Source organism: Tupaia chinensis, unplaced genomic scaffold (genome assembly GCF_000334495.1).
Source record: "Tupaia chinensis unplaced genomic scaffold, TupChi_1.0 Scaffold000274_1, whole genome shotgun sequence".
Lineage (NCBI taxonomy): Eukaryota > Metazoa > Chordata > Mammalia > Scandentia > Tupaiidae > Tupaia > Tupaia belangeri.
Window position 1 is genome coordinate 1,272,576 of NW_006159756.1, and position 24,678 is coordinate 1,297,253.

Here is a 24,678-nt window from a genome sequence, read left to right on the forward strand (position 1 = left end):
CCTACACATTTCCAGCTTAACTTACCCTACAGGGAGGTCAGAGTTGAGACTTCAATTTAAATTGAAAAACAGAAGTATGCATGTGATTTTGAGATGCTTAATCCTGTGGCTTTCACCGAATTTCATCAGGTTGGTACAGCTCGAGGTGGTGGGCACGTAAGCGTGAGGTGCAGGATGCGGTGCTGTGATGGAATTCGTGCTGGGGCCCCTCCCCGTCCTCCTCTGCCGTCCTTTGTGACAGGGCGCCCATGCCTCTTTCTGCCTTGCTCATCGTCTTTTTCTAACTCAGGCAGGGTGGCGAGAGGACGTTTCATAACATTGGCCGAGGAGGGGTTTGGACCTCACGGAGGCCAGAACAAATGTTTTCTCCTCCCATTACCCTGTGGCTAATATCCCACATGCTGTTCGAAAATTACAACGAGCCTTCCCAGAGTGGGTTCAGAGTCAGGTTACGCTTCGAGGAGGAGTGTGTTCTGCTTTCTGCTGTCTCGTCAAGTACGTTTCCTGTGCGCAGAGTAAATAAAATCTGTGAAAACCTCGTTGCTTCTATTCTTATGTGTGAGCAGCACCTTTGAGCTCACAGTTTTCAAAACCTCTAATAATGAAACCTCGAGGAAGAAGATGCACTGGAGTGGGGAGGCTCTCGTTCTAAGCCTCATGGGATGTCCTCTGGACCCCGTCCAGATGGGAATTGCGGTGACGTGCTTGTCCCAAAGCCTCAGTTATGAGTGGAATCACCTTCAGTGGAGAAATCACTGCACTTGGCCTCGGCACGACAGCTGTGAGGGACTTTCAGGAGTTTGTGGAAGACAGAATTAAAGTGTGTTTATTTTGGTGCAAAAGATTTGAAATCCTTGCGCAGTCTCTTCCTCGTACAGATTTCCCACGAACTGTGAAGACCCCTGGATGGAGCACTGTCCATGTCCCCCTCTCTGTAGAGGAGCTGGGAGATGGAGTTAGTCAGGAATGCTGCTCTTTCATTGACAAGATTCTGGCCCTGTAATGAGAGAGCGGGTCCTGGGACTCTGGCTCACCTTGTTGTGGGGATCACAGGGTTTGTGCCACGGTCTTCGGCTCTGTGGAAGTGCCCGTCGCCATCTTCTGAGTCCCATCATGCATTGCCATTTCAGCCCTTCTGTTAGGACCGTCCTCCCCACCTGCAGGGCATCGCCACCTCTTCTTTTCACCCCTGCTCTTCTCCCAGCGGCCAGCTCCGTGGCCTTCCCTGTAAAGGCTCTTTATAGATCTCTGGTCTGGAGCGCTTTCTTCCTCTCCTGAGCGCCTGTCTATCAGGAAGGACGGAAGCTACACCTGGGTTAGCTCAGCTCTGCTTGTGGCTTATCAGTCAGTTTCCTTATCTATGAGTGAGTGGTAATAGCGTACAGGGAGTATTCAAAAGTGCCTATTACGAAGAGAACCGAATATGATCGCAAAAATCAATTTTTTTTTTTTTGGCACCAAAATTAACTCTCATTGGATGTGGCCCTTGACCTTGGATCTCCAAACATGAGACGGGTAGACTTCTGTTTTATAGAACTGTTTTTATAGTTTTCCCAGACTCAGATAATTCTATTCTGCCTTTTATTTTGAGAGAGATTTTGCTCTAGGGCATGTGCACTCTCTGGAGAGATAGAGACAGACAGAAGGTGAGAAGTCACCACCTAGGGGGCATGGCTACAACGCAGTCCCTCCTCCACTCTCCTCTTGGGGGCTTTGGGCACACATGCACCAGGCATGAGTTTTTTAAGCTGTCGAGTCCAGGACTCAAACCGCAGTCCACTACATAGGAGTCCAGCGGTGTAAGCATTCTGCCATCTGCTGGTCCCAAGTCTGTTATTTCCAGCAGAGCTGACCGGTCTATCCAGAGAGGTCTCCGAACATGACCTGGAATCTTCTGACGTGGGTCAGCCTTGCAGAGCGTTGTGATTTACTGTGGCACTGCCATATGGCCCTCTGCTATCAGCCCTACTAATTTCATTTTGTACCTAGTTCATAGTTTCACATGTCTTTTCCTGGTGAGGGCCTCAGTATTGGATGTGCTTCAGTCTCTGCTATGTCTATGCCTTGGATCCTGCAACTTGGTATTGGCCTGAATTGCTACCTTGAACCGCCGTGTTCGTTCTGTGTGTGTATCTTGACTGTTGAAATAGTCTGTGACTTGCAGAAAGAAGCTTTGTCTTATGCCCAGCGTAGCGTCGGAACAAATACTGGTTGATGAGAGGGCAGCGTGGCACGGGCGAGTGCCATTCCTCTGGCGTGGGGAGTGGGCAGTGCCTCACTAGCTGTCCAGTGGGCTGGCCAGCACTTCCATTCAGACATATTACAGCCTTGACTGATGGGAAGCCATGGATTGGTTTGTGTGCTTCTTAATCTTTATTTCTAAATTTTCTGAGGTCAGAAGACCTGGGGTTGCACTTTGATCTGATGCTTGGAAGGTGGAGGTTATCATGCTCTCCGACCACTTCAGCTCTATGCTTTTCATCTGCAGAGAGGAGGTGGTAATACCCAATTTACAGATTGCTACATGGATCGAATGAGCTTCTGTATGAAACCGAAGCAGAGATGCTCAGACCTATGTAAAAAGTAGCACTGTTCTGCTTTATCCCCTCTGAGTTCTGAAGTTTCTTGCATCTTCTGGTTCTCTAAAACTTGAGGTTACAGTCCAAACTCAGAAAAACCTTCTCATACAAAAGCTTCCCTTATGGCTCATTTTGATGAGATAGCAAGTTTTAAAATTTATTTTTCCTATGTAGGAAGAATATTTTATCTCAAGTACAGATTGTTGTCCTGAGTTGTCCAAAAAACAAAACTCTGGTTTTAAGTTTCATGAATAAAGAAGAACAATTTCTCTTTTGACATTCTTGGATTTGAAAAGTGGTTCAGTGATATTTGTAGAAAAGATTAGTGCCCATGGGGGAAATTTTCATGCTAGCAAACTTTGAATAATAAGAGTTTTAGTGAAAATTTCAGCATATTTTTAAGACAAGGAGTTGCCAGTATAAATCAGTGTGTTTACATTAAAAATAAACAGCTCGTTAAATAAATAGCTATTAAGAATAGATAAGATCGAGACAGGAACATGCTGTGTGAGCAGACAGGCCTCAGTGCTGATGGGCTGTTTGCACCTGAGAATCTTCCAACTGCCGTGTCTCTGACACTCCCGGGGAAGTGAGGCGGCAGAGCTGTCATGTCCTGAGTTTGCTGTGCCATGTGGTGTCTGGGTGACGGGCCTGCTTTTTCTTTTGTACATTATGGAAGAGAAGGGGAGAGTATGAAGAACACCCCAGCATAACAAATAAAGAACCTCTGTTTAAGAGGTTAAGAGTTTGCATTTTTCTTTTGTCCTTTTCAGTTCTCCTAAGGGTATATATTTTTCAAGAAATGCAGGAACAAACACATGCTTGAGCGTTAATCTGAAGTGTGAAGGGCATTCAGTCCTGCCCCCCAGCTCACTCTCATGGATTATATTCATATGCATTTCAAAGCACTGGTGGAAGTTGTGGGAGTCTGAAAGTACTATTTACTGCTTTGAAGTTAGAGACTCTTGGGTAGCAGGTGGCATGGTGGTTAAGAGCGCTAGACTCCCACGTGGGTGACCATAGTTTGAGGCCCGGACCTGGTGGCTTGCTTTCTCACTTTCCCTTTCTCTCGTTCTGTCCCTCTCTGGTCAAATTGAAATAAAAGTAAGGAAGGGAAGGAAGGAAGAAGTTAGAGATTTTGTCATTGTACTGCAAAATCTTGGAATCCACCCTGCCACGGATCTGGCTGGATGAGATACTTAACAGTGCCTCCTCTTCTAAGCGTTGGACTTCTCTGGAAGAGGGACCTGACTTAGAGGCCTCACCTTCCTGCTCAGAACTGGGCTGGTAATCAGGAGACCCATGTTTTGCCACTGATTCACGTTACAGTTTCAGCAAGTCATTTTACCTGCTAGGGTTATATTTTCTACCTGAAAAGCAAATTTTTACCCTTCTCAACTCACATAGACACGTGCTGTAGAACAGAGAGGTTCTGTAAGCCAGAGCGTCTCAGCCTTCACGGTGGACATCGAGGCTGGGTAATCCTTTGTGTGTGCGCGCGTGTGCGTGTGTGTGCATGTGTGTGTGTGGGGGGGCTGTCCTGTGCATTGGAAGATGTTTAACAGCATCCCTGGCCTCTAAATGCCAGTAGCAATACCCAGTCACTAAACAGAAACGACTGCAGACATTTCTAGGTGCCTCGTGGGTGGCAGTATGGCCTCCTGCTGAGAGCGACTGCTGGGAGACATTCAGCAAGAGGCATTGCAGATCCAAGAGAAGTTCAGTAACCAGCTCCAGGTTGCAAGTCCTGAGTAGGATCGGCCTTTGCTAATGCCCTTCCACCCAGTTCCCCCGTTTAATGAAGTCAGAATTTAATTCTAAAAGCAGTGCCCTATGTTTAAAATTTGACACCAAAACAAAGATTGACAAGCCCTTTATTTTTGCCAGGATGAGTTACTCACTCTCTCCCACGTTTTCTTCTCCAAAGCTCTCACGGTAGCTCTTAAAGAACTCTTTCCTGGGTCCTTACATGCTTATGAAATATTTGAGCAACGCATTAAGAGAAGTTGGGATGGATGGCTTGGGGGGTCTCAGTTTGCTGTTTTAAGACATACAGGTAAGTATGTCACGAGTTGGACTTGACGTGAAGCCTACTGGAAACTCCTGAATTCCATGCCAGCAGAGAGGGCTGGAGGAGGGGCCAGTAGGGTCTCACGTCCACCTGTCAGATAAAGTCACCGTTGCCTCAGGTTTGTGCTGGGCCGGCTGCGTCTTCCTTTCCCCCTCGACACGCTTCCCGATTTATGGTTCGTAGTGAAGGCAAACTCTACACACAGTAGCAGTTCGTACAGTTTGGTGGTTTAATTCTGTATCCAATGTTTCGTTATTGCTGTGTCCCAGATTTTCAATATATAGAAATTCAGGTTTGACTCGGGAATCTGAAGGGGTAGATATAAAAAGGAAAACTATCAGTTGATAAGAAAGAACAAATCGAGTAAAATTAGTTATCAGGATAAAAACTGCACGGCACATAGGAAAGCCTGACACCGTTAAGTAAACTGTTTGCTTTGAAGTCAGGGTAGGCTGACGACACCCAGATTCCGGGGTGCCTTTTGCAAGCTCTTTGCTGTGCTGAGGACGGCTCTGGATGTCAGTGCGGTCTGGCCAGCAGTCTTTCCTCTGGCAGCTCTGTAACAAAGCCATTTACCCTTTTGAAAACTCCAAACTGCTGCAGTGTTGAAAACCTCAAATGCTTTGCTTTGAAGGTGCTTTTTAGAAAAGGCTATTGAAATCTTTGAACTCAGATATAATTGGGCTATTACATAATATGATTCTGAACATGTATAAATTTACAATATGAAAGAGCTTGAAGCCCCACACTCAGGGGTTTGCAGAGTAAGACAGAGAGAGCTATGAAATACAAGACGTAGACATTTATAGCAGTTACCTGCCACGGTTATGTTTACTTGCAGTTTTCCTCTTCCTCCTTTTGTTAAATGCATCGTAAACTATCTGAAGTATTGGCTAGCTAAGATTCTGATGGAATTTGTCCCTTTCTGTGGGCCCCAGTGTTCTTGCCATTTTCCGTTAGAACTGCGATGGGACTCACAGCTGGGCATTGTGGACTGGCCTCATGCTCCAGGCAGTTCAGGTCATCCGAGTTACCCTCTGGTAGACGGTGCAGTGGCAGGGCAAAGCAGGGTTGTTGTGAAGCACTTGCAGCACATAAACCTCGGGTCCAGGATGGCGTGTGTGAACACACATGTGTAGTGACGGAAAAGTGGTATGAGGCAAGGGAAGGAGGGGCCATTCTCATATTGGGTTTGGGGGTGTGGATTTGTTTTCAACTGTAAGAATAGTTTATGGACATGGGACCAGCAGTTGGCGTAATGACTATGTTGCTGGACGCCCATGCAGTCGACCGCGGTTCGAGTCCCGGACCTGGTGGCTTAAACTCATGCCAGGTGCGTGCGCATGCCTGCCCAAGATCCTGAGAGGAGAATGGAGGAGAAGGGATTGCGGCGTGGCCATCCTTCCTGGGGGGCGATTTCTCACTTTCTGTCTCTCTCTTTTGTCTCTGTCTTTCTGGTGAGCGCATGTGCCCAATAGCAAAAACCTCTCAAAAAAAAAAAAAAAAGGTGGAAAAGAATAATTTATGGACAGTGTAAATTTGCTAATTTTAGAAACATGCACAGAAACTCATTATTCATAACCCCAGTCTCTGGGCAGTGCTGCAACGACTTGCACATAACTGAGCTCACACTGAGTACAGCCTGCACTCCGCCTCTTCCGTCACTTGCTCAGGGCGCAGGGCTTCCTTCGCTCTGCGTGTGGGGCCCAGGTCTGAGCTGCTGCTTGCTTCTGGTGTCCCTCGTCAGCTGGCTCTTGCTCACTGGAGTCCAGCTTCCTTGGCTGGCTTTCATTTTCTTTCTTTCATTTTCCCCTAAGGTTGCGGCGTATTCATCTCTCCCAAGAGAGAGAAGAGAGATGGACCCTCCTCGCAGCGTCTTCTCTCTGCTCCCTGCCCCCAGCGTCCGCTGGCCAGGATCGTGGTCACATGACTGTGCCCACTGTGTAGAGGGCGGCCTGGGGATGCGCACCTGGGGCTGCCGTGTGTGCGGCGTCCTGGAGTGTTGTCGCGCTGCGCGGCGGGGTGGCCCCGGGAGCTAGCGCCCGCCGCCCGTGGGTGCATGTTCCGTGCCAGCCGTTTTCACAGGGCCTCCACTTCTCCATCAATTTGTGCCTGAGTGTCACTTTCTGAGAAGGGCGTTCCCGCCCTCCAATCCGTGCTGTCACAGCGCGGCCCTCTGCGTCATGCCGTGTGCACATCCCGGCAGACCCCACAGGTAGAGGTAGGGCGCTTTGTGCTGTCGTGCGTGCATATTCCGAGGACACGCACACGGGGCGGCCCCGTGTGGTGCAGCAGGGCCCTTAGTGCTCGGTATTCATGGACGGCGGTCACGGGCACAAAGGAAGGAAGGACTCACAGGCGGAGTCTGGGCTGCGTCCCGACCCAGCACGTGGTTGGAGCGTGTGCCCGGGAGCTGGCGGGCCTCTGGCGTTGAAAGGGTGTGTTCTTTCTTCAAGGCGCTCACAGCCATGCAAAGTGTGCTTCTCAGAGTCGCTGCTGCTCTAGGAGGGGTGTGTGTGAGTGTGTGTGTGCATATACGTGTGTGTGTGTGTGTGTGTGTGTGTGCGTGTTACCTGTCAGGAAGCGGACAGGGAGATAGCAGCCCCCTAAGGGCTCCCTACTGTGCAGTTGGCCTCTCCCACAGCCGCCACCTTCTCCCTGGTTGGTGGTTTTGGTCTGTGTGCCAAGGCCAGCAGCCCACCCAGGGAGCTCCGAGGTCAGGATGTCCTAGCCCCGCAGGGTGCGGGCCTGGGCCTGGGCGGAAGCCGCTGTCTTCTCGCTGTGCAGTGGCATGCATGGAGCTTCAGGCAGCTGCCTTGCCCACCCTCCCACACCGCCGCCCAGGTCCACAACCAGATGCCTGCGAGGATAGAAGAGGGGAAGGTGGGGTGCGGCCCCAGGTCCCCTGAGCACAGGCCTGGGGGAGGAAGAGACGGGGCTGCTATGCAACCGGCAGCCACCCCAGCGCCCCAGCCCCGGGCGGGAGTGCCGCTGGGTGGTGATGCCAAGGGCTCCTCTGCAAACTGAGTTAGGGCCTTCCTGCCCATGGTCTGCCACCGGCTGCTTGTACGGTGTCCACAGCTCAGTCTGCATGCCAGGTGTAGTGACTCAGAATTGTCACGAAAATGGACAAAATGTCTGGTGATTTGCAGGCACATCAGTGTTTGAGGCCCCTGGGTCAGACTTTGGGTCACGTGCGGGCCGAACATCTGCGGGTCAAGAACATGAGCATTCGGGGGAACCAGCAGTTAGCGTAATGGCTATGTCGCTGGACTCCCACGTAGTCGACCGCGGTTCGCGTCCTGGACCCGGTGGCTTAAAACTCACACCGGTTGCGTGTGCGTGCGTGCCCAAGATCCCGAGAGGAGAATGGAGGAGAAGGGATTGCGGCGTGACCATCCCTCCTGGGGGGTGATTTCTCGCTTTCTGTCTTTCTGTCTCTCTCTCTGTCTGGCGAGCGCACGCGCCCTATAGCAAAAACCTCTCCAAAAAAAAAAAAAAAAGAACATGAGCATTCGGAAACCTGCTCCCGCGGGCCCTGCCGTGGAAGGTGTTTGCAAGGCCGTTTCTTCTGTGAGGGTGGGAAGGGAGCCCCTGCTTAGGGCAGGGTCATGTAGTAGGTTAACGGCAGGCACGGTCTTCACTCAGGGCTTCCAGTTTTAACCTAGAACGTTCTGTTTCTATTTATTCAATTTGCCTGATTTTTTAAAAGTTTACCTTAGGGCCAGCAGGTGGCATAGTGGTTATGGTGCTGGACTCTCACATGCCCTATGGCAGTTCAAGTCCCAGACCTGGTGGCTTGAAAATCACACCAGGCACATGTGCATGTGTGCCCAAAATGCCAGGAGGAGAATGGAGGAGAAGGGATTGTGGCATGGCTGTCCTCTCTGGGGGGGTAGGGATAGTTTCTCACTTTCCCTCTCACTGTGTCTCTTTTTCTCTCCTGTGAATGCACGTGGCTGGAGGCAAAAGAAAAACCTTTTTAAAAAAAGTTTATTGCCTCTGTAGAGATGCTAGCCCCTGAAAACTTAGTGCTGATAAAATAGTGGCACTGTTAATCTTTTCTAATCATTCTGTCTGTGCTTATGCAGCGTGGGGGACTTGTCTCCTCTGCTTTGTTCCTCTAAAATCCTCATTGGATGTACCCCCTGGCCTAGTCGATATTTATCGAGTGCCTGCTGTGCAGGGACCCTGGGTAAAGTGGGCCCCAGGCTCTGCCCTCGGGGGAGGGGAGGGCTGGCTGTTCCTCCTGCCCCAGTCACCCTGTGCACATGCGTGGGCGTCACCTCCGGGGAAACCTCAGTCACACATGGGCGTTTTATTTTTGTTTTTTGTTTTTAAGGAAAGGAGAGACACGAAAATTCAACTTCCGAGAGGAAAACCAATAGCGATTCCAAATGAACTGAAATCAGTTTGGAAGAGGTCTCTAAGTAAAACAAGGCTGGTTCTAGGAAAAGGCACTAACGAAAACCAGATGAAACCCTTTAGAAAGTTCATGTGAGATCTTCGGGACTGGCAAATTAGCTTTTAATGAATTGGGAGAGACAATCAACTGTTTCTGTCTGTGCAGGATTTTGCTTTTCCTGCTTATCTCTTATCTAAGTCAGAACTGGTCCCTGAGGCGTAAGCCAGGCCAGTCTGTAACTCTGTAGTCAGTTTCTTCTCCTGCTGGCCTCGCCTGCTAACGAGCTAGCAGAGCCAGCGTGGCACAGAGAGCTAGTGGGATCACACCCAGGACGGTCGCAATGGCTGTGAACTGACAATTAGACACATGGCAACATTTCGTCTTTTATCTTTGTGGTTTTTATGGTATAGTAGTCTGCTTTTTATTTATTCACTTATTTTTAATTTTACTGGAGGGTTTGTACACTCATTGAAGAAAGGGAGAGAGAGAGAGAGAGGAGAGAGAGCACGCACCTTCCCCTGAGTGGGGTATGACTTTGCTTCAGTCCCTTCTCCATTTCTCCCTCCTTTAGGGATTCTGGGTGTGCACATACGACGGGCATGTTTTTTCAGGCTGCTGGGTTCAGGACCTGAACTCGAACTGCGCTGTCAGCCATGTGGAATCCAGCGGCCTTCACCACCACACCATGGACTGGTCTCTGAGCATCTTGGGACCAGCAGGTGGCCTGGTATTTAAGGCACTGGGCTCTCACAGGGCTGACTGCAGTTCAAGTCCCGGACCTGGCGGCTTGAAAATCACGTCAGACACGTGTGGGTGCGTGCCCAAAACCTTGAGAGGAGAATGGAGAAGGCATTGCAGAGTTCCCAACCCCCTGAGGGGGTGATTTCTCACTTTTCCTTTCTGTCTCTCTCCAGAAAGTGTATGTGCCCTATGGCAAAACCCTAAAAAACACAGAAGTGTGATTTCAGAGCCAGCTTCCGAGGTGGAGCGCCACCTGCTGATAGCAGTGAGGAATGGCTCCCCACCAGAGACCTTTGGGTTAAGTCAGTCCTGGGAAAGTCTCTGCTTACATGCATAGGGAGGAAAGAGATGAGACAGAGGTAAGATGAGGGTGTCAGAGAAAATCCTGAGCAGGTGGCCCTTAGCCTGGGAAAGGCAGGTCCAGGAACCGGTCTCAGTGTCTTAGCGACAGTGTTAAAGCCTGTTTCCATTTTTAAATTTCCTGTATTCTCTTCTCACCACTTAGAAGAGGACTCGAGGGTGCATAGGTAGCCCGTTCAGGCCCTCCTTGCCCTGGTGGTGCTGGAGGGTCAGACGGGGCAGTGTCTGCCGTCTGATAAGCTGCACGGTTTACAGGCCACCCGCTGCACGTGGTCGCTGGGTCTTTCTTTGCAGGTGTCTGCCCTTCGCTGCCTTTGTCTAACCTCATCGCTGTGTGCTTTGCCCGGTGGCGACTCTGCACTCATGTCACCCTGATATAAAGTGTACTATTTTTTGAAGTTGCTTCTGTACTTAATGTTAGACCTCTCCTTTGACAGAAAGTAAATATCATGACATAGGAAAGTGACATTGTGTCTTTTAATGAGTGTCAACTCAGTGGATATGAAGATAGAAATGTATCCTTACTACCTTAAAGGGTTTCATTGAAGCTGATGAGATAAATTGTTCTCAAATTTACATTCCTGGTTAGAAAAGGGCTGGACTGATTTTCCTTTTACCCCCTTAAAAAAATTCAGTAATTAGTTCTTATCTTGGAGTCCTACAAGAAATGATGCCATTTTCCTGATTCAGACAAGCTTCCCAACTCCTGCTCTGTCGGGTCCTGGGACTTCCTTCTGCGCTTAGCATACAGTGTTCCCTGCGGCTTCCCACCCACGCTGTGGAGGAGGTGTGATGCTGGAAATTAGGAGGGCTTTTCAGATCCGCTGAATCGTGGTGGCACAGATGGTGAGGAAAATCCCTTGGGAGCTAAAAATTGAATGGGTCATAGCGGAATTGAAAAATCCATAATCAGACTCCCAGTCTCCTGGAGACCATTTTAGGTCTCCCCTTCTTAGTTGTGCGTCTGAGTTCCAGCTCCCAACTGGAAGCTCCTGTACCCTCTTGAAACCCCAGCGCCTAGGACGCGCTTCTCTGATATCATACTTACGGCTCACGTGGGTTAAATGCGGCACTGTATGCTGTTTTATTTAACTCTTTCAGCCTTAACAAAGCGTATTATAATCATCCCTCTTTTACAGATGAGACAAGAGAGGAATACCCAAGTCCAGGTACCCGGTAGGCCCTGGAAGTAGAGTCAAGCCGAGGCGCTATAGTTTCATCTTTCAACTGCTATGTTGTACTGCGTCCTTATTCAGTGCTTAGTTTTAAATAAGTATTTATTGAGCAGAAGAATAGACTAAGCCTAAAATCAGTTGTCTGCTGTGAGAGCGCCTACGTGCCCTTAGAATAAGCCAGGCTGAGTGTAAATAAGCAGCCGGCGTGCGTGCTGCCGGCGTTCCAGAGGAGCTGCCCAGTGACAGGCTCAGCGCCATGACCCTGTCGCCTTGAACGGAGCTCCCCCCTCACCCTTCAGACAAAACCGAGCAGGAGCAGCACAACAGTGACACTTGCGTTGTAGACTTAGCACTTACTGCCTGGTGGTGACGAGGAGTTAACAGTACCATTTATCGAAAAGTATGGTTTCCACCCCAGATCTGCAGCGTGCTCTGGGAACACTCAGTATTTTCAAAGGGACATCATTTAACATTAAGTAGAACTGATTGGTTTGCAGAAGACCAGAGTGTTTTCTTCAACACGTGGTACCAAGAAAAGTGGCTCGGGTAAGGATACTGTGTCCTAGTGGAGAGCAGGGGGCTGGGAGCCAGGGTGTCTGGCATGTAAGCCTGTCTCCGTTTAAAATTTCTATTGGGGGTTCAGCTCAGGCTTTCCTTTTGTGAATACGTGGCTCTAATCACAGACTGTGTCCTATGACGTTAGAAATACAGTGACCTTCTTCTCCTCGGTAATCCTACTGCTTCTCTTGATGAACTTTTCCATCCACTACGAGGACTGCCTTTTATCACCATAAAAACAAATCTGGGGGCCAGCAGGTGGCACAGTGGTTAAGGTACTGGACCTCTATGTGGTTGACTGTGGTTCGAATCCTGGACCTGGTGGCTTGAAACTTACACCAGGTGTGTGTATGTGCGAGTGTGCCCAAAATCCCAAGAGGGAAGAGAAGAAACTGTGGTGTGGCCATCGCCCCCCCCCCCCCGGGGGGGGGCGTGATTTCTCGCTTTCTCTCTCTGGAGAGCACACACACCCTCTAGCAAAAATCTCTCCGAAAGACTAATCTGATCGCATTACTCCCTCGCTCGGTCTTTCCCCTCCAGCTTTGGTTGAGTGCTTGCTGTGTACCACTTGCAAGTCCTCCGTGGGCAACATCTCATTCAGTGGTCTCCAATCGTGTGGGAGAGGCACTGATTGTGACATTTCACAGGTGAGAAAACTGAGGCGCAGAGTCCCCAACGTAGCATGGACGTGATGCAGTGCCAGACCAGACGGTGCAAGCCCAGGGCTCTGCTGTCGTCCTTACACTGTGAAATAGTTACTCCTCAGAATTCAGCAAAATGTCACGGGGCCCTAACAAGTGCCAGCCGTCGTCCTCGGTTCTGAGGCCCTACCGAGGCTGCAGAGGTGACCAAGATGCAGACCTGGGGCTCCGGCCGTCACGCAGCAGCTCTGTGGATGGCGGGAGCTCTTCATTCCGACTGTGCCGATGAGTTTGACCGGAGGCTTCCCGGCCCCTGCCCGTTACACCAGAAGGCAGCTTGTTACACTTCCCCTAGGCCGGTCTACGGCTTCAGGCCCCGAACGAGGTGGGATTGTCATCCTCTGCCCTTCCCCTTCAGGGCCGAGACGTCCACGTTAGCGTCCTCTTACACTGCGTGAAGGCGGGCAGGCGTCCATTAGGGCAGGGTGGGACCGCAGGACAGGTAGGAACCTGGGCCCATCTCCCCTGGCACCACTCAGTGGCTGTGTGACCTTTCTGTGAGTCGGCTTCCTCCTGTGTGGTACCTACCCCATGATCGTTGGGAGCAACCTGAAGGTCGACCTTTGTGAGGAACTTTGTGATTGACAGGTAGTTAACATTCCAGAAAATGCTAGCAAATGTGTGTGTGTCACGGTACAGAATCGGGTGCATGTATGTAAGCATGCATGCTTAGGTAACATGTTTGTGTGTGTATACACACACACCATAGTTTGGTTCAGATGGGCTTCAGGTATACAACCCCCACCCCCCATTTTTTTTAAGGTGTTTGCCTTAGGGTGTGCACACTCGCTGGGGAGAGAGAGAGAGTGAGCGAGCGAGAGACGGATAGACAGTGAGAGGGAAAGTGGGAAATCACCCCCTGGGGGATGGCTACACTAATCCCTTCCGCTCCATTCTCCTCCTGGGATTTTGGGCATGCATGCACACGTGCCCATGCCACCATCACCACCACACCACCTGACTGGCCCCTCAAAACACTTTGATTTCTGTTTTGGCTTCTTTGATCTGTAGATTATTGAAAAACGTCTTATTTATCAAAAGTTTTCAAATATTAGGGATTTTTAGATACCTTCCATACTGATTTCTATTTTAATTTCACGGTGGTTAGACAACAGACTGTGTGAATGTTTTTTAAAGAATTTTGTATTGTTTCTTCTGAGAGAGAAGAAGGGAGGGAGAGAGGAGGGAGACAGGCAGGCATCCCGTCATGGTCCTCATCCAGCCTGGACCAGGGCGTGCGCACGTGCCTGGTGTCTACAAGACCTCGGGACACAAGCCCGGGAGCTTCCCATATCGGTCCACGTCACAGTTGTGTCATGCTCTGCCACGCTGCTGCTAATGCTGTCTTGATCACTACTTTTTTTTTTTTTTTTAAATTTTGACCAGACAGAGACAGAGAAAGGAAAAGTGAGAGAGCAAGCCGCCAGGTCTGGGACCAGACCCGTGGTCGGCCATGTGGGAATCCAGCACCTTTAACCACCACACTACCTGCCGGCCCCTCGATCACCACATTTGGAGGTGTTCGCCAGCTTTCTCCGCTGTAAAATTCCCCTTTCCTTTTGTTTCTTAGAAGTCCCGCCTGTACTCAATCACATTTCACCTAGAATGAGAAGCCAAGGATGTGTGGACACGTGTAAAATCTACCATAGAGTTGATAAATACTTTGGCCAATCAGCTATTATGAGGGTGTTCAAATAATTCCATTTCTTTTCAAAGTTTCCCACTCGTGTTCACAATCACCAGTGGATCTCGCCCTCAGCAGTTACCACTGTAGTAATGGTCATTTCTGTTTCTCTCATGTTTTGATTGTAATTCTTCCGTAAAGAATACTTATCCCATCTTTCCCGTTTTTTGTTTATGTGAATTCATGGATATTTAGTCTGTGTTACCTTTCAGTCTTCTCATAATTTACTTTTTGTTAAAAATCTTCCAGCTTTGGCCACTGTAAGCTCTTTTAGGTTGGTCCCTGGTCCTCTGATATTTTTGCTGTTTTTTTTTTTTTTTTTTAAGCACTTTCTTAATTTCTGACTCTGCAAGATTCAGGCTTATCTTGTATTTTCTCTGTCCCAGAATCAGCCATTTCTCAGAAGAGAATGGTTCCCTTTACCGAAGGATGGTACTTACAAATAAGAGGCGTCACTGCATCTAGGCGCTTTCAGTGGCCTGGGAGATGAAGGTATTTATACTAACCCACGAGTCATTTCTCTGTTTGCACACGTGTTACAGTTAACACTGGTTTACACAGTATTTCCAACTTTAATCCAGCCCTGCAAAGTTAATTCTAGCCTCTCTCCTTGCATATTCATAACTTTTTCTTTGAAGTGACAAACTTGGGCATAGTCATCGGCACTGTGTTGTGTTTACTATAGCTGTTTGTTCAGCCCTCCCACCTCTGTATTTTCAGAGTTGCTAATCCATACTGTTGGGTTGTCGAGAAAGTCAGGATGCATTTTCGCATAGAAGAACAAAAATACATCATGACTTTTCTGGCAACCTAATATTATATTCTGAGAATCAGGTTTATCAGCTAGAGTGCAATGTTTGTGTAAAATTCTTTTGTTGTAGGTAGCCTTATAATAGCCAGTCAAAACACTAATTTCCAAAGCTGTCGAATCCTCTCCCTCCACCCCGTAAGTACGGTTCCAGCATCTGTACTGTGGTTAGTTGCACTGGCTTTCCATCCTGGGGCCCTGGGTGTCCTGACTGATTATAGAAAACATTCCTACAGTGAAGTCCACTCTTGGCAGTGCAGGGTTCTAGCAGGTTTGACCAGTACTTAATGTTATATTTCTCCGGTCCAGCATTCTGCCCTAACAGCTCATCTCAGAGCTCCTCGCGGCATGAGGGTCTAGCTTTTACTCTTCTATTGGCCTATTTCCATCTGTCTCCTTCCACTAGCTTTTCTTTTTCAAAAATTATTTTATTTAACTTTATTTGTTTGTTTTTAAAAATTTGATCAGAGAAAGACAGAGCGAGCGAGGGAAGGTGAGAAAGCAAGCCGCCAGGTCCAGGACTCGCACCATGGTTGGCTATGTGGGAGTCCAGCGTCCTCAACCACCACGCTACCTGCTTGCCCCCTTCCACTAGCTTTAACATAAAATCAAAATCTTTATTTTTTTAGTATTAGTTTTATGTATTGATTGTATTTAGTCAATATGTGTATATTTAGCTATAGTCTCCCTGTATACATACAGAATGAGTATGTACATATGTTTATGTCTATATCAATACATATGCAAAGTTATGTTTGTGTGTGTGTGTGTGTGTGTGTGTGCGTATTCAGGTGTTACTTTAAGATATAAGTGGATTGGATAATTTATTCCACATTGAGATAAGAAAAAGCCGATTAAATTTCTTTTTACATGAGTTTATGACTTAAGTAGAAAAAGGTTTTTATACTCTTTTTTTAAAAGGATGATTTTATTTAACATTTATTTATTTATTTATTTAAATTTGACCAGAGAGGGACAAAGTGAGAGAGAAAGAGAGAGGGAAAGTGAGAAAGCAAGCCACCAGTTCCGGGACTTGAACCACAGTTGGCCATGTGGGAGGGAGTCCAGTGTCCCCAACCATCATCCCACCTTCGGCCCTGGTTTTCATGGTCTTGTATTGGAGAAATACTTGGTAGTTTGCCATCTATTCTACATCAGGTGGGACTACATTAAAATACACGTGAATATATGAGAATTTAATTTTTTTGTAAAGACCATTCTCTGCATGCTCCTTACTTCCTAACAACTTAGTTACATTGGAATATTTTGTGGCATATTTATTTTTCTTTTAACACGTTACACCTAAAGCCCATGGTTTGTAGCTTCAATATGTTTCCTCTTGTTGACGTATCAGTGAAATAAAACAAACAAATAGCTGGTCTTTGGTAGATTTAAATTTGACCAGAGAGGGACAAAGTGAGAGAGAAAGAGAGAGGGAAAGTGAGAAAGCAAGCCACCAGTTCCGGGACTTGAACCACAGTTGGCCATGTGGGAGGGAGTCCAGTGTCCCCAACCATCATCCCACCTTCGGCCCTGGTTTTCATGGTCTTGTATTGGAGAAATACTTGGTAGTTTGCCATCTATTCTACATCAGGTGGGACTACATTAAAATACACGTGAATATATGAGAATTTAATTTTTTTGTAAAGACCATTCTCTGCATGCTCCTTACTTCCTAACAACTTAGTTACATTGGAATATTTTGTGGCATATTTATTTTTCTTTTAACACGTTACACCTAAAGCCCATGGTTTGTAGCTTCAATATGTTTCCTCTTGTTGACGTATCAGTGAAATAAAACAAACAAATAGCTGGTCTTTGGTAGTTGATCCCATCTTGTGTTTTCAAGTGTAGGGTCCCTGAAGTGGATTATATCTTCAGGTTTGAAGTAGGGAGATAGCTCCTGCACTGCCTTTCAGGAACATAGCCAGGATGATTTCAGCCGCGACTGTGTACAGAGGGTCCGAAGACGGAGTCAGCCCCAGAGCTGCGGGGCTGCAGGGGTTACTGCAGTGTGTCTGCAGTTGGAATGCAGATGCAACTGTGAATTACTCTCTGTAGCATATGAGAGCACAGAGCGCAGTTTTCTCTCTTGAAATTCTGACACCAGAATTCGTAATCACATGCAAATAGTGTTTACAAAACCGGGTGCACACAGAGAGTAGCTTCATGCCAAGGTCTTGTGCTCAGGGCAAGCGTGAGGGATAATGTATTTCCAGATGAGATACTTTACAAACAAGAATATGCCTCGACACATGTTCTGTGCTCAGTCGTACAATTTGTCATGCCTCAGTACCTCTGAGATGGGTTTTGTGGCAACAGAAGGAGAGTTTTCTGTGTGTGCGGTGGAGCCAAGAGTATTTTACACTTGGTCTAACTGGTCTGCGTTAGGAAAGCGACAGTACCCGGTTCTACAAAGGTGGTGATCCCGTCCCGCTAGGGTACCCTCTGGCTTTTCTTAGCTAGGTACTTCAGTGCAGAGTTCAGCTCACGATGAGTTCGGGGGCTCTGCTTCCCTTGCTGAACCATTGGAAGCATTGGGGCAGCACCGCAGCGTTCCCAGAGAAGTGCTGCCAGGGGGAGTTCCGGTCCTTCATCCCTCCCTTCTCCCTTTACTGCCCGCTTCCTGCCTGCTCTGCTGCCGTGTCTGCCCTCACCCTCCCTTCACCCCTTCCTGCCCCGACCAGGACCAGGAGCCGAGGATCTTTACCCGTATTTTCACTCGGTGCTTTGAACTAAGAGAGCTTTCAGCTCCAGGCATCCCCTTTTCTCCTTTGGTCTTGGGTCACAGCAGTTTCTTCCCCATTTTAGTCCTGGACCTTCTATGCAAATTCCACAGACCTATCTATTGGGGAAGGAAGGAGGGATGGAAACAGTCCTTCTAGTGCAGTTTTTAAAACACTTCTAAGGCGATTGCTATATGGAGTTGCACTCTGGTGTTGTCTGACTGGATCAATCAGATTTGTAGTCAGAACTATTAGGGGATGGGTGGATAGGCAGATTTATTATAAGGAATTGGCCCACGCGATTATGAAGTCGGAAGGCTGCAGTGTGGGCTGGCGGCCTGGAGACTCAGTAGAGCCAGCAGTGCGGATGGAGCCGTAAGGCGGTCTGCGAGAGGAATTCCCTCTGGCGTGGGTGGTGGTGGTTGTTCTGCTCAAGCCTTCAACTGATTGGATGAGGCCCACCCAGGCTAGAGAAGCCAATGTCATTTACTCAGAGTTCACCAATTTTTATGTTAATCTCAGGGGCCAACAGGTGGGATAGTGGTTAAGGTGCCAAACTCCCACATGGCTGACCATGGTTCAAGTCCTAGGCCTTGCAGCTTGTAACTCATACCGGGTGCGTGCGTGTGTGCACACGCATGTGCGCCCAAAATCCCAGGAGGAGAGGGATTGCGGTGTGGCCGTACCCCCAGGGGGCGATTTCTCACTCTTCCTCTCCTGTCTCTCTCGGATGTTCTCTGGCCAACTTTTATGCCCTATGGCAAACATCGTTAAAAACATTGTACTCTAATCCCAAAACACACTCCATGTTGACACAGAAAAATACCAGCCACAGCCAGACTCACTTGGCATTCCGTATTAGGCCTTTTACTCTCTGCGTTTAAGGGTCTGTCTGGTTATGTTCATTGAGCCTGGGGCACCCTGAGCACATGCACCAGGGCTTCAGCCAGCTCTGCTCTTGTCAGAACCCACATTTTGTACATTTACTGTATGTGTTCTTTTTTTTTTTTTTTTGGAGAGGTCTTTGCCATAGGGCATGTGCGCTTGCCAGAAAGACAGAGAGAGACAGAGAGCCAGAAAGGGGAAATGACCCCCCAGGGGGGATGGCCATACCGCAATCCTTTCTCTTACATTCTCCTCTCAGGATCTTGGGCATGCACACACACGTGCCCAGCGTGAGTTTAAGCCACCAGGTCCAGGACTCGAACCGTGGTAGGCTACATGAGAGTCCAGCAACATAGCCATTATGCTAACTGCTGGTCCCTGTATGTATTCTTATTGTAGTTATAAGTGAGTGGGTCTAGAAAATATCTATACATGTTCTTTTTGCCCCTTTTCTTCCTCTATATTCCTTAAAAATTGATTAAGGAACTAAGACCTTCACATTGTTGAGAAGAGGCTGTTTTCTCCTCAGAGATGGTTTCTGCTAGGCAGACACAGAAATGGTCTGCTCGGAAGAATGCGTCTGCAGCCACCTCCCCGGGAAGGCCTGCAGTGCCACTTTCTATTTAGAGCTCCCCAGGGGACCAGTGCGCTCCCACAGTGGTGCACGCTGATGTGCACCCGGGCTCCTTGAGCTCTGGTTTGGGGAAAATGTCTTCGAGCGGGAGGCAAACTGGACGGAACGCCAGGAGGCTAAATATAGCAAGCCAGCACATCCGACTTCGAAAACATTTTCTGAAAGAGCTCTTTTCCTCTTAGTTTACAGTAATGAATATAAACACAGTTTAATTTAATTTTTCATGGAAAGCCGAGGCGGCCATTGATTTTTGTCCTCAGCTGTCTCTGTGTTCCAGTGATCACCGCCTTGTTAAAGATAGAAGCCCCTTTACCCGCCAGTACCCCAGCTCTGCCTGAGTAGGCAGACCCGTTCTGCCATTCGGATAAGTTTTGTTTCCGCCAGGAAAAGGACAGGTAGTCTGCACGGTGAGAACTTGATCTGCCTTGCTCCGCCTTGGGGTCGCACTGCCACCTTCTGAACTCAGGTTGTCACGGACCTTCGTCTGCTCGCACCAGTGTGCTCTTCGAGAAACCTCCGTCAATCATGCCATCCTCTCCTGAATCAAGGAATGTCTGGGCTTCGACTAACATGGCCTCAGCCTCTGTTATGCGTACATGTGTTTTGATTATACTATCTGGTCTTGCTGTTTTTGCCTGTGGCTGTAGAAGCATTTTGCAGCCTGTGACTCCTCCGAGCAGTAAAGGGGAGCGGGCCTCAGCAGGACCGCGTCTCTGTGCCTTTGTGACTGGTCCCGGAACGGGCGGCTGAGTAGGGCTCCCCGACAGGGCTGTGCAGAGTCTCCTGGAGGCTTGGAAAAACAGGATTGCAAATTCAGACGTTTCCCACCTGACCGAATTGGAATTCAGGGTGTGTGTGCTCTAGGGGCGAGGAGGTGGGTTGGGAAATGGCATTTTATTTAAACAAGTTCCCGAAATGATCATCAGATAACTTGTCTGGCATCAGATCCTCAGACACTGACAGAATTTCTGGAAGGTCTCTGAGAGCTGAAATAGGCTGCAGTTGTTGTCCACAGCTGCTAGAATTGTTCCAGATTAGGAAAGGGAAGGGGAAACCGAGAAGAATCCGAGGAGCCTGCGAAGTAGGAAGGCCTAGACGTCAGCAAGTCAGCGTTTCCTGCCCCTCTTATCGCCCCATCTGCCGCTCCTGTCACTCCCTGAGCCAGTCCAGGTCTGCCCTGGGGAGGGGCGGCTGGTGACCGGGAGTGCCAGTCACACACGTCAGAGCCCTGTTTCAGGCCACTTCCCTCCTTACTGCTCTAGGAAGAATGGGCTTCAGAGGAACAATGGGGTCCAAGTTGAGGCTTCTGAGTCTGACCTGCTTCTTCCTCACCGCTGCAGACCGCCTCCCGCCTCCCTGCTTTCTCGTCTAGGTCTGCATCGATTTTACACGTCACAAGAAAGACGATGGAAGGGAGCAGGATCCGAGGCCAGGAGTGGCAGCCCTCCCGGCCCCTCCTCTGTACCGTGCGCCTGCGGCCGCTGACCACACGGGATTGGCCACCCCAGCGGGGACATGAGCAGAGTGAGCCTTAGCTACCCCAGGGGGGCCGAGAGCGCCCTCTTCTCTGTCCGTGTGAACCAGAGTTCAGGAAGTCCCGTGAGAGCCCAGATGACGCCGAAGAATGCACCAGCCCTGGGACCGCTCCGGGTGCACTGTGGCCCTTGGCGACAGCACAACGCCTGCTAGTTCTGCTCCGACTCTCCCTCTGGGCTCAGGCTGCAGGCCGGCGGGCAGGCCTGCCTGTGAGGGCACAGACCCAGTGGGTTCGGTTCTCCTCTTGAGCAAATAGTCAACTGAGCGGCAAGAAGGGGCTTCCTGTCAGCCTGTGACGTCGAAAATGTGCTCTTTTTGACTCTGGGGGCCTCACCTCTGCCTCAGTGTCCCTCTCTGCCCTCTGCTGGTTGGCTCCTTATATGACAACTTGTATGAGGGGGTCTTCAGAATGTTCGTGGAAAATGCAGGTTCTGAAAAGGCACTGATACATGGATTTCCATTTTTCTGCATTAAAATAAACTTGTGCTCTCATTCCATGTTCCCACTAACTTGAAGTTAGTGCCCTCGACCTCCGCATGGCTGGTGGTTTTCCTGCGACAGCCCTTCGCTGCTCACCCTTGTCTTCCCAGGACAGACACCTCCCTGGCCCACTGGTGGCTGCGAGGTGGAGGGCTGTGACTCTGGAGCTTGCCCACATGGTCCTGGAGCTCAGACTGCTCTCGGTCCCCCGGGCTCAGCGCTGCACTGCTCTGATCGGGCTCCCTCCCGGGATGCGGGAAAGGCTGCAGCTGCTGTGGTCAGCCCAGTCTGCCGTCTCCTCGTTCTCTGCCAGCCAGTGCTGGGAGCCTGCAGCTTGTTTATGGCCTGGGCCTCTCTCTGTTTCTGAGAGCCCGGAGGAACGCCCCCGATGGAGAAGCCTGTGCTCTTCATTTAGGACGTCCAGGTTTCTGCTGCCCACGCAGGACTCAGGCTGGGGAGCGCCCGCGTGGCAGCTCGTCCTTCCTGAGCTCGTTAGTGGTGCAGTCACGGGTAGGTAGGTCTGAGGACTGCACAGGCGGGAATGCCCTGGAAACCCCTGCCGGAGTCCCAGGGCCTTGGTCAGGTCTTCCTCTGTGGGAAGCTCTGGCTGCATCCCACGATTCACTGCATGGCGCGTGGATTTGGAGGTAAATTTTTCCCATATGTAGTCCTTTGGAGTCCTGGTGGTGTCTTTCTCCTTGTCCCCCTGGGGATACCCAGCTATTCAAGACCTAATTCTGGCCTTATGGCTATCGGTAGCCTCTGTCTCCTTCGCCCTCTCCCGATGTGAGACACACAACCTGGTACTGAGGCGCTGGAGGGTGGCTTCTCCTTTGGAGCTTCTGTGCCATTTAGCACTTGGGAAGTAAGTGGTTAGGTTATATGGGAGGAAGTCTCAAATGTTTTTATTCTCTCTTGCCAAATTTCTTATCAAGCATACACACATAAGAAGAAAAATAACCCAAATGTCTAATTAATCTTTTTCTCGGGGTCACAGTGGAGAGAATTGTAGGCACTCGTTACTGGAAGGAGCCTTGGGACTGGAGGCTCGGGACACAGTTGAACTCTGAGCTCCGTCACACCACTGTGGTCTAAGGCGAGCCACCCGGCCACGTCACTGTGTGTAGGTTAGAAACGTATTTCCTCCCTCGTCTTGAATGGTGATCTGAAGGGGTAATCTGAATTACTTTCATTTCCTTCTCTACTTGTGGCTGTGGCACCTCTCAGGGCTCTGGTTCAAGAGCAAAGAGTGATGTCATGTGGGAAGCCTTCCTAAAGCTCGATGCCTCTGAAGCTCAGAGTCAGTTTAATATATTTCAGACAAGTTGGCCCAGTGGAGAATGCTGCTCCTAGAATCCCGCAGGGAGAGGCTTGGAGGAGAAGGGCGAGGAGAAAGTGAGTGAGGCCCGCTGGGGCTCAGCTGGCCTTGCTGCCACCGCCAGCGTCCTCGTGGGTCCCCTGTCCCACAGTTGTTCTGTGACTGGGCGTCTGAGCCGACATGCTCCTCTTGATGTAGAAAGTGCATATTGACTCTCACAGTGACTCAAACAGTGGGTTTTTTGTTTGTAAAAATAAAATCAGAGTCTTTGGGTATTGTTTATGGTAAAAAAGAACAGGAAAGAGGAAAAGGCTACTGGGCTCTTATATTCGTTATCAGTCATCACCTCGACTGCTCTCACCCTGAGGTCTGTCTTGTCCTCCAGGTCGCTGGGATGCCACTGCAGCTCCTTTGTCTTCTCCCTCCTGGGGGTAGACTAGAAGTTGGCGTCTGCATCCTCAGAGCTCACCTCTCCCCAGCGTGGATTAACACCATTGTACAAAGGACCAGCAGCTTTGTCACCTGGGGATTCAAGCATATTTTGCTAGCCAAAGATTTTTCATTTTTATTTTATTTTTTGTTTTTGCCATGGGGAGCATGTGCCTGCCAGAGAGGGGCAGAAGGAGAGGGGACGTGAGAAAGCACCCCAGGCGGATGGCCACACTGCAGTCCCCTCCTCCACTCTCCTCTTAGGATTTTGGGCACACATGTACACGCACCTGGCCTGTTTTCCAACCTGTTGGGTCCGGCACTCGAATTCTGTTGGCTGTTAGATCCAGCTCCTAACTACCATGCCACCTGCTGGCCCGCTATTCAAAAATTTGTAATTTCTGGATTTGGTGTGAAGTCAGGAATCATTATTTTTATGTTTTTATTTATTTTCCTTCTTCCTCTTGCTCTTTCAATCACCTCTATGTTGGTTCACTAGGGATGGCATAAAATACCTCAGGGGGGTGCCTTAAACAATAGAAACTTGTTTTTTTCACAGGTCTGGAGGCTGTGAAGTCCAAGATCAAGGTGTCAGTGGGGCTGGTCTTTCCCAAGGCCTCCCTCCTCAGCTGCAGGTGGCCGCCCTCCCCCATGTCCTCGTGTGGCCTTCCTCTGTGCACGTCCTGCTGCCTCCTGGCTTTACGAAAGGACACTGATCACGTTCGACCAAGGCCCCCTCCTGACGGCCCCTTTACTGTCGTTTCCCCTTTAACTGCCCTATGTACAGTGCGTTGGAGGTTGGGGCTTCAACATAGAATCTGGAGGTGCGGACGCGGTCACGCAGTTCAGCCCACGACCCCGCCTTTCAGTTCCCCCTTCCTTCTTCCCTTTTTGCTTTGTAGCCTGTCTCTCCACTTCCTTTGGATCTCATGTTGGATTTTTCTGGGATCCTCATCTGTATCATTCTACTTACACATTCAGGATTGGAATTTTTTTTTTTTTTTTACCTCAGGCTTGAAACATCTCCATTTGAAACTTCTTTTTTTCTGGGCCCCTTGAAACAAATATAATAATATCGAATAATAAGTGGCCTTCTTATAAAATATTTATCTTCAGTTGTTGGTAAAAGAAAGATAAATAAAATAAATCATCAGCTTGCGAACATCCCAGCCTGAGGTATGGTCTTTTCCAATACTTTACAGTTGGGAAAGTTGAGGGTTACCAGGTCACATAGAAAGTCAGTAAGTGTTTATCTGTGTGTGTGTACACATTTTTTTATTTAGTGCTATAGTGCTATATAGATTTTTGCTATAGTGTGTGCGCATGCTGGAGAGACAGAAAGTGAGAAATCACACACCCCACCCTGGGAGAGATGGCCATGCCACACAATCCCTTCTCCATTCTTCTTTTGGGAGTTTGGGCTTGCATGCACATGCGCCAGGTGTGAGTTTTTTAAGCCTCCAGGTCTGGGACTTGTGCTGTGGTCCACTACATGAGAATCCAGCAACATAACCATTACACCATCTGCTGGTCCCGAAAGTCATTAAGAATATTAAACATGGGGCTTGAATTTCTTGATCGTAGTTTA